General features: G+C 37.1%; 1 pseudogene; it reads left to right on the forward strand.

Moving 5' to 3' along the window:
- The first annotated feature begins 14,031 nt into the window (after window positions 1-14,031).
- LOC128777194 (U6 spliceosomal RNA) lies at window positions 14,032-14,131 on the forward strand (annotated as a pseudogene).
- The last annotated feature ends 5,757 nt before the right edge of the window (window positions 14,132-19,888 follow it).

The raw sequence follows: 19,888 nt of genomic DNA on the forward strand, positions 1-19,888 counted from the left end.
TACTGGCAAATACATGTATATATGAATGTTTGATTTAAAATCAAGTTACCCCAATAGAAATGCAGGGGGAAGATAGTCTTTGAGTAAATATCACTAGAACAGTGAAATACACATGTTTATTTAAATGAACCTTGATTTCTACCTCACACTGTATACAAAAATTAGTGTCAGGTGGATTGTAGTTTTAAATATTTAAGTTTAAAAAACAAAACTTCAAAAACTTAGAGAATATTGTCATGTACTATCATGATTTGGGGGAGAGAAAAAAAACTTTTTATAGTCTATAGAAAGCATGTTATATAGAAGAAAAGATTGAGTGTAATGACATGAAGAACTTCTCTTAAGAAAAGTAAAAGTAAAAGGTAAGCCACCAAATGGAAGATATTTACAAAACATATAACTGTTGAAGGGTGTGAATCCAGAATATAAAGAATCTACAAATCAGTAAGGAAGAGAGAACATAATAAAAATTGGGTCAGATCTGGAATGGGCACTTCATAAAAGAAGGCATCCTAATAACCAAAAGCAAACAAACAAACAACTAAAATTAAAACCCAAATTAGATGTCCATAGATACTAGCACCAGATTGGTTACAATTCATTGGAGAGTAAGAAGAGCACTGGGTTCTCTCACATACCCCTGATGGAACTGTTCATTGGCCCAACCACTTATAAAACCTTTTAGGTATTATTCACTAAAGTTATAGATACTCATATGACTTTATACCCCAAAGTAGCAAGTACCCCATGAGATAAGCATACAAATGCTTACACAGCTTTATTTGTAATAGCCTCAACATAAAAACAACATGCATGTTTTGTCAACGATAGCACAGATTAATAATTTTGTGTATCTGATGGTGGAATACTGTATAGTAGGTGCTAGCAAACTTTTTTTCTTTTTCTTTAATTTTTTTAATGTTTGTTTATTTTTGAGAGAGACAGAGTGAGAGTGAGGAAGGGACAGAGAATGGGAGACAGAATCTAAAGCAGGCTCCAGCCTCTGAGCTGTCAGCACAGAGCCCAACGCGGGGCTCAAACTCACAAACCGTGATCATGACCTGAGCTGAAGTCAGACGCTTAACTGACTGAGCCACCCAAGTGCCCCGAGGAAACTTGTTTTCAGGGGAGTGCCAGAGAGTAGTAGTGACAAAGAAGGGGCATTACAGAGAAGGGGCTTTGGGGTATCATCACTGTTTCTTGACCTGGATGGTATTTGTGTAGTTTGTTTTGTAATGTCTCATTGAGCTGTACATTTCTTGTGCACTTTTTTGTAATATGTTATATTTCACAAGGGTTTAAATGGTTTAAAACAATAAACGCATCACAGTGGTTTAAAATGGTTTAAAACAAACGCATCAAAAATTTTATTAAAAATCCTTCCATTAGAGATAGGAGGAAAATATTGTAGGGTGTACTTTGAGAAATATGATACGAAGTTGAATTCCTTTGATCTTTTCATAACACCTTTAAAATATCACCATGTGGTCTTGAAGAAATAATGAGAGGTAAATAGAATTAGGGCTTTGGAGGTAGCAGCTCTCTCTGCAGGACAACGTTCTTAGTGATATCACAGCTTGACTTGGACAAAGGGTTAGGAGGGAATGGTTTCTATTTGAAGTGCGATTAAAAATATGCTGGTTTTTCTAGTGCAGTCTTATTCAAAATTATAATCCCTTTCCATTTCTTAAGGTGATAGTTGAATTTAGCAAAGGTGGGGGGAAATATCTGATGAAATCAGTGTCATGGAATATTCCTTCTTCCACTCTAGGGAGCACTGGATCAGTTCCTAAAGGGCATTGGCATGCCAGATTGCTGTCTTCAGGACAGGTTAATCCAAAGCTGGCTCTGAGTGGGAGCAAGACGACCGGCAGGCACCCAAGCCTGAGGCAAAAGAGGCTTCAGCACCAGAGACTCTTCTTGTGGTGAACTTGTTGAACTTCCATTGCTCACTGACCCCTTCTTTCCCAGTCCCTGGACACGTTCTCTGTATTGGCTAATTTACTAGGACTTTTTACCATCCATCTTTCTCTGAGGCTGTCTTGCAGTTGACTGTTTCATGGACAATTGACTCCTTGACTTGCTCTTTTTTCTTCATAGGCTCATCCTTATTGTTTTCATTCTTGTTTACATGGCCTCTGGTCTGTTCATTTTATGCGTGCTCGGCTTCCTGCATCCAGCTCTTCACTTGATCATTTAAATGCTTGTCTCCCCTCACTTAGCGTGAACTTTGTAGATGAGCATTTATATGCCTGGGGCAAATGTGAAGTTTTGGGATACTATTTTTATAAGAAGCTGCAGAGATAGACATGGAAGAGGCAAGGAGAAAGAGGAATAGTCAGGCTTGTGAATAAATCATGAAATGAGTAAAAAAGTACTAAAAGAAAAACTTGCTTAGAAACATGATGGAGTTGGGAGCACTCAAGAAGAGTAGCTCCAAGAGATTAGGAGAGGGCATGTATTGATTGGAGGACCAAGTATTAGATGAGAGAGGATAGTTTGTAGAAGGGTAATACCGAGAACAAATGTTTAAGGACAAACATGTCTAGTGTAAAGCCCAGCTTCAATTTCTGTTAATGGAAAAGAATGTACTTTTTTTCTGAAACTAAGAGTTGGACTTGGAACTCAGAAAGAAATGGCAGCAAATCCTCAAATACCAGAGCAAAATATCATCACATACTGTGTATTAAACTGATTCTAGCACGTTCAGTAATGATGTTACAGCCAATAATAGGGATTGAAGGTGAGGTATGGAATAGTAATTTGATGAAAATTGTCTGTTGGATGCTATGAGAAGTTCTATTGGAGATAAAATGAAATGACAAGATACAGACTATTGATACAAAGCCAAAGCAGAGAATCAAATCAAAATCTCTATGCCACCATCGACTTCCACAGGTCTCATGGAAAATGGTGTTTATCCACTTTCCTATGTCATCACCTGTATGAGTCAACATCCCTGCTTTTGTCCCTTTCTCTTTTCCTTTAACAAGTACAAAGTTCTCTTCTTAGGTCCTGGGGAAGTGCACAACCACAGCAGCAAATGGAGCTTGTGGTCAAATCTAGTGGTGACACACAAAACAAATGAATAATTGATCTATGAATTATGTAAGTCCTTTAAAGAAGAAGTGCAGCTTGCTTAGAGAGTATATAATTGGAGAACCAGTCTGGACTGGGGATTCAAGGAAAATGTCTATAAGGTAGAGATATTTATTCTGGATTCAGCCTACTGTAGAACTCTGAACACATAGAGAACTACATCCTTTTTCTGCCTCTCCCACCACCCCTACTCATTTTGTCCCAAGTCTGGAACTTATCCCTTGATTCCTCTTAACAGTAGCCTGGTAACTTTCTTGGAATGGTTGACTCCCCCTAAGGCTCTGAAAATATTGGAAAGCTGCATGTTTATTTTTTATATATTCTCTGAATCCCATTATTAATTTTAGACCCTCAAATGTAGCACATCACATTGAAGTAGAAAGTTGTACTAAGACAAATTGAAGAAAGCTTACAATGCAGAATTGTGGGTTTGAGGTACAGGAGATTGGGCATTATGAGTTTCAATCAACAATTTGTGGTCTAATTTTTTTTTTTTAAAGAGCAGCAGCTAATGTAATAAGCAGTGAATGCCGAATATTCCTTCTTTGAAGGGTTTATCCAGTTACCATTTTCTGTCTTCAGCATTGTGGTGATTATCCAGCAGGATGGAAGAAACAGCATGTGCAAACTGAGCACAACATACTCCAAGAGTGCCAAGGAGACTCATCTTGGCTGGCATGGTATGCTGTCTCACTGCAGGGGAGAAAAGGAGGCAGTCTGGTGTTGTGGTTGGGAGAGTAGGCTTTTGATGCAGAGACTGGGGTTAAATTCTAACTCTTTTTTCATACTACCAATATGAACTTTGGCAGGTTACTTAACCTTGCCAATCCTTGCCTCAGTTTCTTCATTTGTAAAATAGAGATAAGTATTGTGCCATCTCAAGATTGTCCTGAGAATTTAATGGGATGTTGTAAGTATGACACTTAGCTCAGGACTATACTAAGCTAATGCTAATGATTAAAATCAAATTTAAGTTAGCCTAAACAAACAAAAGTTTTTTTTTCTTTCTTTCTTTCTTTCTTTCTTTCTTTCTTTCTTTCTTTCTTTCTTTCTTTCTCTTTTTTTGAATATTTTTGAGTCAACTTTGCAGTGAAAGAGAGAGGTGAGGTTGATTGTAAGGCAAAATAAATTCAGGGAATCAAATTGCCAGAAGGGCAGAGCTGCCTCTTCAGCTTGATCATCGTCCTCCACAGAGTCTCTGCTTTATTCTTTTCTTACTACAGACTAGTTTCTTTCTTCTGCTGGGAGACACAACAATGCAGGTTCTTCTAGAGATCATCCTACCTTTTAATGTGGATGGTTACAGTGGGTTTACATGTCCCTATTTCACCAGTATACAGATCTCCAACAGGATTTTACTGCTCTACCCTTGGACCACAAGTCAACACTTGTAGATAAGGGATGTAGATATGGGGGATTTAGATTGGTATCCCTAGCGGAACCACACAGTTGGAAAAGGGGAAGAACAGTGGTCCCCAGGAGGAGCAGGGAGGTATAGTCATTGGGAGAAGAAAGCAACCAGATTAAGGAGTGATATAAAGTGCCAGTGAAAGGTAACTGTTAAGCAGATGTCAAGTTTGACAAGATGGCAGAAACTAATTATAAAGTTGGGAGTTCCTTGAATTAATAAAATGGAGCTGAGGAATGACTTTATTAGAAGGGGAAAAGAAGTAAAGGGAGAAATGCCAGCCAGTATAGTCATTCCTGGCTGTCCTTTCAAAATTCAGAATTTGCCCAAAAAGGAAGACTGAGAGAACACATTTGTAATAGAATGATGGTCCTCCAAGGTATCTATATCCTGAATCCTCACAATAAGTGCATATATTTCTTTTATCTAAAAGAGATTTTGCAGCTATGGTTAAGTTAAGCCTCTTGAGATAGGAAGATTATCCTGGATGGTGTCTGTGAGGCCAAAGTAATCACAAGGGTCTTTATCAGTGAAAGAGGGTGGTCAACGAAGGTGAGAGTCAACGAAGGAGAGGTGGTAATAAAAGTAGAGGAAGGAATGTGACACCATTGCTTGCTCTTGGTGGGAGAAGGGGCCACAGTCCAAGAAATGTATATTGGCTTCTAAATCTAGAAAAGGCAAGGAAATGATTTCACCAGAGGAGTGCAAGTCATACCCATGACACCTTAATTTTAGCTCAGTGATACCCATGTCAGAGTTTGATCTTCAGAGCTGTAACATAATATTTTTTTGTTATTTTTTTAAGCCACTAAATTTGTGGCAATTTGTTAGAGCAGCCACAGGAAACTACTATATGTATGCATTCTTCTAATATCTCTCTTTTCCTGATCTCCTTCCCTGTCACTGACCCCAATTTCCTGGGTCTTCAATTGGCTCATATTTCCCTAGAAAGTGAGACCACAGCGTTGAAAAATAACCATCACTAACTGCTCAGGAGAATAAACTACTTTCTTGTGATGTTTCACTTTCTACACTTACTGGGGATGGGCTTCTCCTTTTGGTAAGCACATTGAGGCAGAGCCCTGGTTAAAGACAACTGAGAGATGGTTTTATATTCCTAGTTCATATAGCTTGTAAGTTTATTTTGAGTTTTCATGCAAGTCTCTCTAGAGAGATTTCAAATGACAATTGTTTGAGTATTTTTGAGTCAACTTGAGAAGTTATGATTTCTCTAGTTCTTGGGAATTTATGGGGGAGGAATGGATGTTTCAGTGCTGGCAAAGAATGACAAAGTCACCACGGGGAAGAGTTGCAGGGCACATGTGAGAACCTTGGGCTCCTCCACACATTCATCCACCTCTAGAAGTTTGCTGTCAGAGCAATCATTAGATCTCTTTAGGCTTCATTGGTATATGGAAGTACACATAACTTGATTGCACATAACTGCCTATTGAAGGCTTACACATGCAATCAGAGCACAAATTAGTTTTCTTTTTCCATTGCCCCAATTACTTTGTTTAGGAGATAAGGAATTATTTATCCTCTTTAATCTAGAGGAAATCTCAGGCAGACCCATAACTTTTCTGATCTTTTAATCCAACATTGTGAAGTTGGAGTCACAAAACCTATTTATCCCTGAACTCAGAATGTGCAGCGTATGAACAGTCAAATGCATTCACAGTTACAGTTCCTTTACTTGCTCCCCCAGCTGAGGTTGCTGCAGAGGGCAATAGAGATCCAGGCAGATTCTTCTTTCTTTCCTTGATTGTTCTCCCCAGATTTGCAATTCAAACCCTCCGAGGTTGAATCTTAGTGAAGAAGGAATGGTAAAGGGAGCAGAAAAGTTCTTACGTGGCTGGTACAGGCACGTGGTGGTTTTTTGCTCTCTGAGTCTGGCCACTGTTCAGTGATGATGTAGCTTTCCCAATAGGGTTTCTGGATAAAGTAGAGGATGCCCAGCTAGATTGTACTTCCAGATAAACAGCAGATTTTTAGTTCCTTATGGTCCATGCAATATGTAACACCTGCCTTTACTAAAATATTATTTGGGTGTTTTTTTTTTTTTCTGAAATTTAAATGTACCTGATACATTGTATTTTTATGTGCTAAATCTGACAACTCTCTATGCCCAGGGACTCCCCATTACTGGGGACATTTAGCTATAGTTTGCTTGATGTGGGTGATCTTTCCATTCTGACAAAAATCCGTTGGATACCTTGCTGGGGTCTGTTTGCCTCTGTGGATGCCTTATTAGATTAGATCTAAGACAACTCACTTGGCTACTCTCTTATGCTTGGCCTGCATTTGTTCAGTAAGAAGCACTTATGCAACCTTTGCCCTGGTTAATACTGGGAATACACATCACCAATTTTACTACCTTACTTTTGTTCCTGCTATCCAGGCTGCTAGCCAACTGTGTCTTGCTCTTAGCTTTTCCAGCCCATGGTCAGACACCAGTCCACTGTGCTTCTTCATCAGCATCTGATATATCACATGCTCAGAGAGGTTACCCTGATGTCCATTAGCTAAGCCTGCAGTAGGGGCAGATACTTCCTACTGCTACCCCTAGAGGCAGGGGTTCACAGCAAAGAAACACCTCCTTCCAAAGAAGTGTTCATCACATTTCCCTCATTCAGTCTCCAATGACCAAATTCTCTCATTCCCTTATGTCTTATAATTGGGTTTCTACTTTTTCCTTTGAAAATTTTCACTGTGATCTGGCAGTTCACTTTAGTGCATCTTGTCTATTGTATCTTGCAACAAAATTTCTTAGTTAACATTTTGTCTATGTAGAAGAAGAGGTTGGGGTAGATGATCTCTAAAGTCTGTTCTTAGGCTAGTTTTCTGTATTTCTTTGGGACTCAAGTTTCTTCTCTCCTGTCCCAAGTCAATTTTGTCCCCTGAGTTGTTAGGCATCTCATTTCTGCTACACAAATTCGTTCTGATCAAGAGGTTCATTGTAAATGTTCTTATTGGAAAATTAGACTTCTCCTTTGACTACAAGAGCAACAAGGAAGCAAAATTAGTCTTGAACAAGTATATGTGTATCAGCAGTGGATGTATCTTTCTAAAAAGCTATTTTATAAAAATATAATCCTTAAAATTTTCCAAGGCTTCTCATTGCCTACAAGATAAAGTGTGAAGTCCTTGGTAAGACATTCTTGCATTCCATAATCTGGTCCTTACTAACCCTCTTATTTTTCCCTTTACCCTTCTTCAACATGTACTATCTTTTTGGCCATTCATTGCTATTTATGTTTCTCAAATGAGTTAGGCCACTTTATGCTTTGTGCCTTGGGTTACTCTGTCCCCTTGTCTTAAATGCCTTTCCTGATTTTGTCCAAGTGGTAAAAGATAGAGTTTTGTTGACATTTTATCATGTCCCTCTTCCAAGGACCTAGAACACCCTCCTCTGTGATCTTTATTGTATCTCACACTTCTGAAATGACTTTGCAGAAGAATGACTGATTAGTATTTACTCCTTTTTGATTAGAAATCTGTCTCCCTCTTTCAGACTCTAAGTTCTTTGAGGCAGGGTCTATATTAGTTTTCTCCACAACCCCAGAAACTAGGTAGTGTCTTCACGTGGCATATATTTCCTATGTTGTTGAGACAGTAAATTAATGATGTGTACAATCCCCTTCCATATGGTTACTTGGGACAGAATACCATGATTCTGCAGATGTTGCCTCTGCCCAAACTCTTTAGGGAAATCCCATTATGAAATTTGGAGCCATTTCAGAGTCCCATGAGAAGGCAGTCTTGGTCTTCTATAACTTTTTGTAATTAGAAATAAAACAAACTAGAGTAAAAAAGAATTAAACACACCTAGAATATAAGGATTGACTTACTTTGAGATTTAATATGTATCAGTATTAAACAAGGTTTGTTTGAAAAGGAGCAAATGGCAAAGATGAATATATTCCTTCAGAAACAGCATGCCACAATATCTAATGGACTATTAATACATTTACAATAGAGAGGGCAATCTTTTGTTTCTATAATTATAGAGTCCCAATTTGATAGTTTTTTTTTAATATTTGGAGTAATGGTTGCATCATATCCCAAAAAATTTACTCCATTCCCTAATAGATATTATAGGTTCTGTGGCCACATTAATATTAATATTACCATTTGTTTCTTATTAAATAATAAAATCATCTGGCTTCCACTTTTATAGAACTTAAAAGATTTTATTGTTGATCTAACTCTATGTGAGAGACTCGTTTTACAAATGAATAATACCCAGGCAATCCATAAAAATAGAACTCTAGGGGTGTCTGGGTAACTCAGTCAGTTAAGCATCAGACTGTTAAATTTGGCTCGGGTTATGATCTCAGGGTTGTGGGTTCAAGCCCCACATTAGGATCCATGCTGTCAGTGTGGCTATCAGCATGCTTGGGATTCTCTCTTTTCCTCTCTCTACCCCTCCCCCATGTGCACTCTCGCTCTCTAAAGAAAGAAAGAGAGGGAGAGAGAGAGAAAGAGAAAAGAAAGAAAAGGAAGGAAGAAAGAAAAGAAAGAAAAGAGAAAGAGAAAGAAAGAAAGAAAGAAAGAAAGAAAGAAAGAAAGAAAGAAAGAAAGAATCAAAGAATCAAAGAATTGAAGAATTAATTCTAACCCACAACCTGCAACAACTTGCCTAGGAAACCATCCTCTCATCTATAGTTAACAACTTAGGAAGCCAGTCTGTTACAAGTCCTACTTGCAGGAAGCCAGATTGCTACCTCTAGTAACCAATCGATTCGTTAGTTTTTGTCCCAGCTACCAATTTAGGACCACACAGAGAAAGCTAATTAGACACCCCTAACCAATCACACAGGATTTCTCTCCCGCATTCTAGTTAGGCTGCCTACATCCTCCCGATTCCACCAGCCTCCAGTCAGGGCATTCCTGAAGACTTCTTTTTTCACTGTTAAGCTTTCTCTCTCCTTTGTCGTCTTTGAGTCTCTGTCACAGTGCAAGTAATGATAGCTGGTTCTCCTGTTGTATCAACATCTGAATAAATAGTCTTTGCTTTTTTTATTTGGTTGGTCTTTGCTTATTTCTACAAATGTGACACTAATGCTTTTTTCCTCCTCCTTTGGAACATAATAAATAATTGTAAAATTATTGTAAGTTTACCTCTATACACACACTTTTGAGGAAGAATTATGTGGAATCTTGGCCACTATTTATTGAGCAATTCCTTTATTTTTAGACTACAGACTGTATTTTGAATTTGGGTGGATTCAGATTTAACCTGATAGCTCTTTCCAGTTTCCTTTTATTCTCATTGTTCCTTATTACCTAGTCACTAATTGCAGTTTTAATTACCCTTTCATCTTTTCCAAAGATCAGGAATTTTTTTTAAGAGAAGAAAAAAAAGTAGTTAATTTCCTGCTTATGAAGGATCCCAAAATATGTTTCATCTTATGAATCAGCAGTCCCCAGTTGTCCCTTCTTCATAACCCGTTTGAAAAGTTGCTTGATAGATGAGGAAACTATAGTGAAGAGTGCTTGACTATGCACACTACCCTAGCTGCTAGATGGGAATTACAGGGGAAGTGCTGTGGCATGCAATCTGCAAGAAGCAGCAGAATAGAATGTCATTCTGGGTTAATTGCTCCCCTTGGTGGATGGCTTCCCTAGGTTGCTATTTTCGAATCACCCTTTTCTTGAGAGTTATGATCATTAGATCTCAGTCTGCTGACTCATATATCATATGTTTGATTAAATGAAATGCTCTAAATGCTAGCTGGGTTGAGGGCTCCAAGTTGTTTGTATTTAATTACAAATGCTATATATATGATTTCTTTTTCTAAGAATGTATTAAGAGAAGATGAATTTTCTCTGAACTAGAATTGGGTGGCAGAGTAATGCCTACCATGGTGCTCAGGTTACACTTTGGTACGTTTTGTCCTTGAGAATGTGATGTGGGCAATAGGCAGCAGATTTCACTAAATTAATTTTTTTAATTCATTAACAAACAGATATTTCAAGTCAACAAGAATTTTCAAGCTTTGACTGTGTCTCCTTTGCTATGTCAAACCATGAAGGGATTGAGAAATGTTTATACTCACTTTGAAGAAAAAAGGTACGTGCAAATGCAGCAAAGATAGAGGACACTGTATTTTGGCTTTGTGCGCCAGCCCCCACCCACTTTTTTTAAAACTGTTTATAACATCTGGAAGTGCCCTCCAGAACCAAGCATCTCTATTTCTTGAGCTCTTCCCAAATTTCTGGCAGTTGAGTTATTCACTGCTCTGACCAGTGCTCCCTCTGGGCAAGGCTCCATGTTCCAGACTTTTCCATTCTTCTCCTAAATCAAAACTTAAGTCTTTTTTCATTCTGATGGGGGCATACCCTTGTGAGTGTGGTTCCAAACCAAATTATACTGAGGTGTTTAGGGATCATTTGAATTTTACCCATTCTCTATGGATTTATATTTTAGTAGTAGACTCTTGAGAAACACCCTGGTCTCTCATCATGGAAACTTAAATGCCTGTAGGAGGCCACAAGTGGACATATAAAAAGCTATCGACATCCCCTAATATGACATTGTGATGGGCTGTCCAGTTTACATATGCAAAGTCCAACGTTGAGAGTGACCTTATAGAGAGCCAAGTATGATCCCAGAAAGTTTGAAGCCTTCTTCCTTCAACAGTTAGATTGCTATGAAACCCATAGAATGGCCAGAGTTATGGTTTGATATGCTCTTCTTCTCTGTGAGATACTACTTCCTTCAACTCCATCTCCAGATACTTCTTCAGAAGATGGCAATTCCTTCTAGGAAGGGATTTCCTGACTGTCCTCATCAGGTGCCAAGGTTTTCTTTTTCCTATGTTCCAAACACATTTAGAAAATACTTGTTCACCCATACCTAGCAGAGTTCATAACAGAAATCCTGAAGTCTTGGCTGTAGAATCAGGACACAACTTCAGTGTTATTGTTTACAGGCCCACCCCTTGGTGAGTCTCCAGTGTGTACTGTGCTTATCTCGGAGACCAAGAGTAGCTTCCAGATCCTTCCTGGTGTTTTCTTGCTCTATTTTGTTCTTGGTGCTTTCTATTCAGCACCAGATCTGTGGGACACAGACCTTTCTGTCAGGGTAGCCCCTTTCCATAAGGGGCTCTGAGTCATACAGAACTGAGATCTAATACATTCTACAGGCGCATTTTATGATTTTGGTCAGTAGATTACTTAAACATTTTCAGCATTGGTTTGTTGTTTATCTTTAAAATGGGACTATAGCATCTTCTTTGTAGGGTTTTGTAAGGACTCAAAGCATTATTTGTGTAAAATACATAGTTTTGTATATATGCTCAAAGCTTAGTAAATGATGGCTCTCCTGGCTTTGATTTTTACCTTGGTGTGATATGTTTGATTATGAAGACATTTGAAGTCAACAAAACATCTTAAAAAAAACAACCAAAGTTCTTGAGGTTATAATACATTAACAAATTCTAAAACTAGACAAAGCATTACTTTATTTTTTTTAGTCATTCCTGAGGGACTTAGGATACTTTATATGCTATGACTGAATTTGTAGGTAGTATCCAAAGGGTACCTGTTCTTTAAAAAAATGAATACGTGTTCAATTTTGAGGGGTAAACAATGAACCACATGATCTGAAGTCTTTCCTTCACCAACTGTGAATCAGCTAGAGTCAGGAGTGAGTAAATCATAGTTGAAGAAGAAGGAGTTAATGGCCTCAAAGTTCTGAAATTGATGGAGTTAGTCTTTGGTATCCTGGCCTCTCCTTTCTGCCATGTCTATTGGCCTCATTGTCTCCCCTTTTCCTTCTTAAAAACTCATTAGAAACTGATAATAACCATTATTTAAATACAAGACAATATATGTCACTAGTTTTCTCCCCTTGAGAACATTTGCATTTTCCACTTTATACGTAGGAATAGAAGGAAGATTGGTGCCTGATCAAAGGGGTTTGAGCCTTCTTCATGCAGGGCAAGAAAATGTTTGGAATGAAAGGGAAGAAGCCCTTTCCTAACCCCCTCAAATTAGCCTCAGTAATGGTCAGATTTTGTTTTTCCTTTTTTATAGATGACAATCTATAAAATTTTTGATTTAGAATTTTTGATTGGAATTGCATTGAATATGTAGATAGCTTTGGGTAGTATTGACATTTTAACAATATTTATTCTCCCAATCCATGAGCATGGAATGTTTTTCCATTTCTTTATATCTTCTTCAATTTCCTTCTTATGGAGGAAATTTCTATAGTTTTTTTTTATATTTAGAAAACTATATAGAAAACTATAGTTTTCTATAGTTTCTCTCTATAGTTTTCAGCATACAGATCTTTTATGTTTTCACTCTTATGCGGATCCTGAGAAACTTAACAGAAGACCATGGGGGAGGGGAAGGAGAAAAAAAAGTTAGAGAGGGAGGGAGCCAAACCATAAGAGACTCTTAAAAACTGAGAACAAACTGAGGGTTGATGGGGGGTGGGAGGGAGGGGAGGGTGGGTGATGGGTATTGAGGAGGGCACCTGTTGGGATGAACACTGGGTGTTGTATGGAAACCAATTTGACAATAAATTCATATTAAAATGCGAAAATAAAAATAAAAAATAAGTAAAATTTTTGAACCTGTACAATTTAAAAGATCAGCAGATTCATATACAAGCATGGATGCTTTAAGAGTTATGCATGCCTTTAAAAAGACTAGGAGAATAAATTCTAGGGCAGGTGGCAAACGTGTAATGTTGCATGCAGCAAGTCAAGCCCTGATGTAGAACTCCTGCGTTACATAGCTCCAATAACTATGAAGTTAGGATAAAATTGTTAAATATAAAATATGAAAAAATAAGACAACAAATGTAAATATATTTTAAAAGCACGTAACACCTATGGGGCTGAAGCAATGGAGTTCTCATGAATCAGAAACCATTGTGTCTACCAGCAGTGTGAATTTTTGAGAACATCAGGAGCAGTTCTTCTTAGTTACCATTTGAAAGTAAGTGAAAAGACAGTAAGCTTGCATTTTGTTGCAGTAAATACTATTTATTTAGGTAATTTGGGCAGTAAAATTACACAGTCACAATAATTGCTTTAATGACTCACTTGGGGTTTTTTGGCACAAAGAAATTGATTCCAATAAAAGGGAATTTATTAAACAGAACTCAGCATTTTGAGATGAGCCCATTTAGATGAGTTTGTTTACATTTTTTTGGATAAATCACAAAAAGAAAATCATAAGAAATGGTGTTGATGATTGTCAAGGGTAAAATTGGGACTACTGAAAGGATGAACACTGCAGTATGATTAAATTAGATTTTCTTGTTTATTTTGATTCTAAGAGCCTTTTGTTAATTTAAGTTCAATCTTTTGCCTTGATTGGAATTGTGTTTATGTGGATATATCTGGTGAATGTGCTTCTAGATAGGCATGCAGGTCTTTCGAATTTCACCTATATTTGAAAAGTGCAGTACTTTCATTTATGCGTATTTGCGAGTGTCTGGAGCCATAGGCAAACTTTTTAAAATAATTATCTCATGGAATAGAAATGTAAGAATATAGTTCTTGCTTCAGCAGCACATACACTAAAATTGAAACGATATAGAGATTAACACGGCCCCCACACAAGGATGACATACAAATTCATGAAGCATTCCATATTTAAAATAAAGAAATGTCAGAATATAAATAGTAATATCAAACTTCTAGCTTTTTTTTTCTAGATATTTGGCCATTAGCCCTATATATATTCCATATACCAAAGAGGTGCAAAATTGTGAAAATGTTTTGCATTTAAAACAGCAGGTAAGACTTCTTATAAACTTTGGAGTTTTTAAAGACTCTAGTCTTAAAATACTGATATCTCTGCAAGTAACTGTTTATACAAAGAGAGGGTTAATTTTTCACTTATTCAATATGTATTGAGCAACTCTGAGCCCCAGTCCCTGACCATAAGGAATGTAGGGTTTAAGGAAAATGACAAAAAGACAGTGGTTACAGATGAGATCAGTGTTCTGTGACATTGTGACGAGTCACATAATCCAGTTATTTTAGGGAGTCAAGAAGGACTTTCAAGAAGCAAAGTTTAAAATGGAAAACAAAGAGGAAGAGGACATGAAGTCATGGTAAGAGCTTTAGGTAAAAGTTAAAGATTGCAAAGGCTCAGAGGCATGACAGAGAATGGTGCCTTCAAGAAAGTGTGTAAAGTTGAGGGGAAGTGGAAAATTGAGGCTGATGAGGAAAAGGGGTAGGTCATGAGAGGTCTTAATAACTGATCTAATTAGAACTGTATCCTGTGGCAATAGCAATTGCTTGGAAGATAATAAGCAGGGAAATGATATGACCAGGCTGGACCCTTAAAAGATCACTCAAGATGCCATGTGGAGAATGAATTATTGGGTCTAGAAGTTGAAATGAAGGATAAAGTGCTTTTTGCGGCTGTGAAATTTGGGAAAGAATATTGGTAACCAGAAATGAGATTGTGTACTGGTGGTACAAAGAAATACACACATATCAAAGATGCTACATATGGAGGTAGAATCAAAAAGTCTTTGTGAGACATTAGAAGAAGGGAATAAAAAATAAGTAAAAACCAAACTCATGCCCAGGTTTCCTGTTTAAGCAACTGGGTTTATAATGGTAGTGTTCAATGAAATGGGTAGGATTTTAAGAGGAATAGTTTATTAGTCAGGTTAATTCTATTTGTTATAACAATCCGAAAAGTTCAGTGACTAAACACTGAGAGTATTTTGTGTTGCTCATCACACAGCTTAATAATAATAATAATAATAATAATAATAATAATAATAATAAAAAGACGGTTTCCCTAGTTGCAACTTAAGGATCTGGGTTCCTTCTATCATGTGGTTCTACTGTTTCAGAGTCCTTTGGTTCCATTTGTCCTGGCGGAAGAGAGAAAGAGATTTTATCATTATTTTAAGGCATTCGGTGTTTAAAATAGAATTTATCTTTATACTCACTAATACAGAAGTAGAGTGCTACCATAACAAACACCTGTAGCATGTGGCAAGGAATCAAGGTCACGCAGCAAAGAGAGAGGAACCTGACAGTGGAGATGGAAAAGATGCCTGGCTATGTACTGTAGTGGCAGAAAGAAAAACTCTTTCCTGTAATAACTTGGGGTATGTGTAGACTACTTCCCAAGTGGAACTAGCATTTCTAGGTAGAATTTTTCAGATAAAACTTCAGTTGTGTGTAACTGGTGTTAGTGATTGCCTTGAGTAAGTGGTGCAATGCAAGCAAGACCCCAGGAAACAACAGGCTTCCAAGAAGCTTGGCTAAAGGTAAGGAGCAAGGTGATATTGTCACTAGATGTATGTATGGGGTTAAAGGAGATGTTAAAACATGATAGGATGAGAAGGAATGTATGAATGATCCACAGTGCCTCATTTCCATTGGGGATTATAGGGAATCCTGTCTTACACCATATTTTAGCTCTAAACTTCACTTCTAATCCTAAAAAAAAAATCTGTAACTTATTGTAAACTCCCATGAGGATACATTTTAAACTTCTTCAGTGCTAGGGTTGTATTCTACTTCTGTATATTCCCCAGGGCTAAAAGCAGATTTGAACACAAGTGAATGCAGTACATATTTTATTGATGTTTAACCACTATAGACATTGAAATTGCTTAATTGGGAAATGAGATTCTGAAGAAAAGACATGGTATTAAATTTCAGAACTAGGAATCTAGGATATAAGTTAGAAAAGAAAACAATTCCTATTTCCCAGAATTCTGATGAACGTTACCAGGGAATTTTTAGAACATTCTAGTACAATTATTTTTAATTTTAGTTTTTGGGCCACTAACAATCTCCTTAGTTATAAATATGTATTGTGCAAATTATAAAGCTGCATAGTTACATTATGTGATAAAATACTTAGATATTTCTATAACTGTATATTAACTTTTTATTAATAATATTTATACTAATATACTACTATGAGCATTTGCATTTATATTATTGTCTGACTTTCACATTAGTTACCTAATCCTGGCACAGCCTAGGAAGATAGGCTAGGAAGATACATTTATTTTTACTTAGTGACAGATCTGGAATTACAATTCAGTTTCTCTGCTTCCCAGTCCAAGGATCTTGCCCTATATAAGCTCAATCAATGCATTTGTGACATTTGTGTCAAAAGTATTTAGTTCATACAGTCTTGCAAATTTTTGTGTCTGCCTTCCTTTTCCTGGTTTCTTTGAACTGTTTGAAAAGAATAATAATTAATCTCACCTAAATAGATTTAACACATCCATCCAATATTCATTTGGTAGATGGCTATAGATGGTGAGGATTTGAGGGCCACTTCTGCCTGAGAAATCCATTCAAGTAGCCTGAAACTTTTTTCACTCTGCAGGGCTGGCGTGTAAGGTCTTGATTCTGTGTCCCATGTCAGGGTTTTCTGGGAACTGCACTGCAGTGGCTGACTCTTACAAGCACCACTGCTCTTAGCAATACTTTCTGTCACTAGGTGGGACTAGCAGGGTTAGTGTCTTCTCTGTGACCCTGAAATCACTCAGTGTTATTTGTTGTATGCAACTGCCTACATGCAAAGTTGACTGGCCACAGAAGAATGACTACTGGATTGGTTACCAGGGAAACCGTTCCAAACTACAGCAAATTTTAATTTCCAGAGATTATATCCAGAATTATATTTAGTTACATAAAAAAGTACATGCTACTAGCCAAAGCTATAATATGGTAACTCTATTATTATTTTAGTTATGGCCAATCTACATTTCAGTCATCTCTTCTGTTGTCATACTGCAGATAATGACCTGTCCTTTTCATGAAGATAGAATAAAATATGCCTTTGGGAACAAAAAGAAAAGAACATGGTCTAATGTGGAATTCAGATGAATGGTACTGGGCTGTTGAGTTTACATCCAGTTCTGTGTTCTAAATGTCATTCTTAGTGGACATATATTTTCAAACATTATTTTTAAATGATGGAAAAAAAGATAATTGTCAGTTGGAGATTTTTCCAAGTTTTTCATACCAGTTTTCAACTAGGTCTTGCACCCAATTTTAAAATACTTTGAAGCAGTGCTTATATTGGAGTTAATCTTTCCCCAGAGAATATTAAGACTCCAGGAAAAGAATGTCCCTTACGAATACAGCACGTGGTTTCAATTAAAGAGATCTGGACTGAATAGAAGGTGTGCATTTTACAGTTAGATCTACCATCAGATAAGTATGTATTTTCTTGAGACAAATCATTTTAACTTCTCCATGTTCATTTTCTCACCTATAAAATGGGAAAACAATGCCTATACCTTCTGTAGGAATTCTAAGGTGTCATATATACATATTCAATAGAATAAGTATTTGGAAAATATAATCTCATTTAACAAGCCCAAGATTTATGATTATGTCCTAATGCATAATCATAATTCACTAGCCATTGTGGACCTGGGGTACTTCAAAATGTGGTACACTTTTTCTTTTTCTTTTTTTTCTTAGTTTCTATTTTCAAAATTGGCTCACAGCTTGGATATATTTGAGTAAAGCAGCTTTTCCTTATGGCCCCAATCATATGGCTCTTGAGCATATAGGGAAGAGTGTGAAAGAAGAGGGTGGGAAAGCATAACATTAAATATTCAAACTCCCTAGAGTTTTCTTGGCTTGAAGTAAGTTGTCTCTAAAAAGAAAAAAAAGGGGGGGGGGTAGTAAAGAAAGGAAAAAGACCTGAGTCTTTTTTTCCCTTGTCTATTAAAATATTTTCTATGGTCAGATTTACCTCCCTCAGTTTCTTTTTTTTTCTTTCTTTTTTTTTTTTAATTTTCATTAAGTGCTTCTAAGAAATTAGATTAGATTAAACTTTATTAATCTCTCCAGCTCTAATTGAGTTTGTATATACAATCTCAAGCAGGTATCTGCCTTTAAAGAGAAGAACGCCTCCCTCCCACCCCCCACCATGCCTTCTTTTATTAAATGCCCTCTTTAAGATTCTGCTTTTCATTTATGTCACCTGTTAATGGGTATGGGCTCACAGAAAGGATTGTTGAAGGGAATGTACCCTGTTTGGGTTTAAGTTGCTCAAGGAAGCAAACCTAGCAAGTAGCATTCGGTTTCTTAGATAATGGTGCCATCTTCCTGGCACTTATAGAGACAATGAAATATTCATGAGTTTCTTAAAGGCTTTTGGAAAGAATGTGTGTTGGAATGGAACATTAATGAGCCAGTCTCTTCTGGTTTCATGCCAGGCAGGGGCTGTTAAATAATTAAGGTGTGACAAGCCAGAGTTTACACAGGAGGAGGTGGAAAGTAGTCCTTCAGCCTTGGAAATGTTCCCCTGCCATATTGAAATGAGGACCCATCTGGTCCAAGTTCTCTTATGTTCCTTGGAGTATTCTCTCTAAAAACATCATGGTACCCAGTGCATTGAAATGTTTTGCTAAAAACCTGCTGAAGGAACATTGAACTACTTCAAACATGTTTGGAAATCATTCAATTAGCCTTTATTGAGTGTGATCAGCACTGAGGCATTGGGGGAAAAAAAACAGGATAATTGTACCTCAAGTTTCCTACTTTCTAATAACCTCAGACTAATTGGAAAGCTATGGAAAAAACTACTCTGTGATCAGTTGTTGAATTGTGTAGAGCTTTAAATGATAGAAGGAGAGATACATTGAGGACTATTGAGTCAAGAGGTTTTCATGGGTACTGGGTGACTTATCTTGGGACTTGGAGTAGATATTAGACTTGTATGACCAGAGGAGAAAATAAGGTTCATCTTAAGAGGAATAAGAAAATGAACAAAAGTGTAGAGAAAGGAATGCACAACACTTGAAGAAAGTGAAAGTATGCTGTAATGCTATGTCATCAGTAGGCATGTGGAAAATAGCATTCCTATTTCTCACACACAAAAATATATCAATAAAATGAGCCTATGTCCTATTTGGGTGAATGTTGGCTCACCATGGCATCCAGAATCTGTGAAAGGTAAGGTGGCCTCCCAGGAGAGACTGACTCAGTCTTCCAGCAAAATAGACAAATGGAACTCTGAGGAGTTTTTATGTGTGCAGATCTTTCATATCAGATCATGAAAGCAGACATTTTCACAGCTTTTCATTAAATATACAAAATCTCATGGTTCTTTCATAAGAGAAAATATTCATGTTGCTTCCTTTGGTCACCCTTACATTATCCTCAGAGTTGTCATTTTGCGGCTTTCTCTGCAAGGCTGGGCTTCAGAGATATTAAATGGCTGCATTTGCCTGTTCATTTTTTTGCCTTCACTTAAACAACTAAGCACCCACTCTGCACAGAATACAAGGTTTCAAAAACCCATGTTTATCTCCATCTCTCTGGCTTACAAACTAGTTTAGAGAAATAGGCAAATAAAAAAATTTAATAAAAGTCACTCTTAGTCTTACAAAGAAATCACAGCTAA

The sequence above is a fragment of the Panthera pardus genome, unplaced genomic scaffold (genome assembly GCF_024362965.1).
Source record: "Panthera pardus isolate Hobbes unplaced genomic scaffold, ASM2436296v1 HiC_scaffold_15, whole genome shotgun sequence".
NCBI lineage: Eukaryota > Metazoa > Chordata > Mammalia > Carnivora > Felidae > Panthera > Panthera pardus.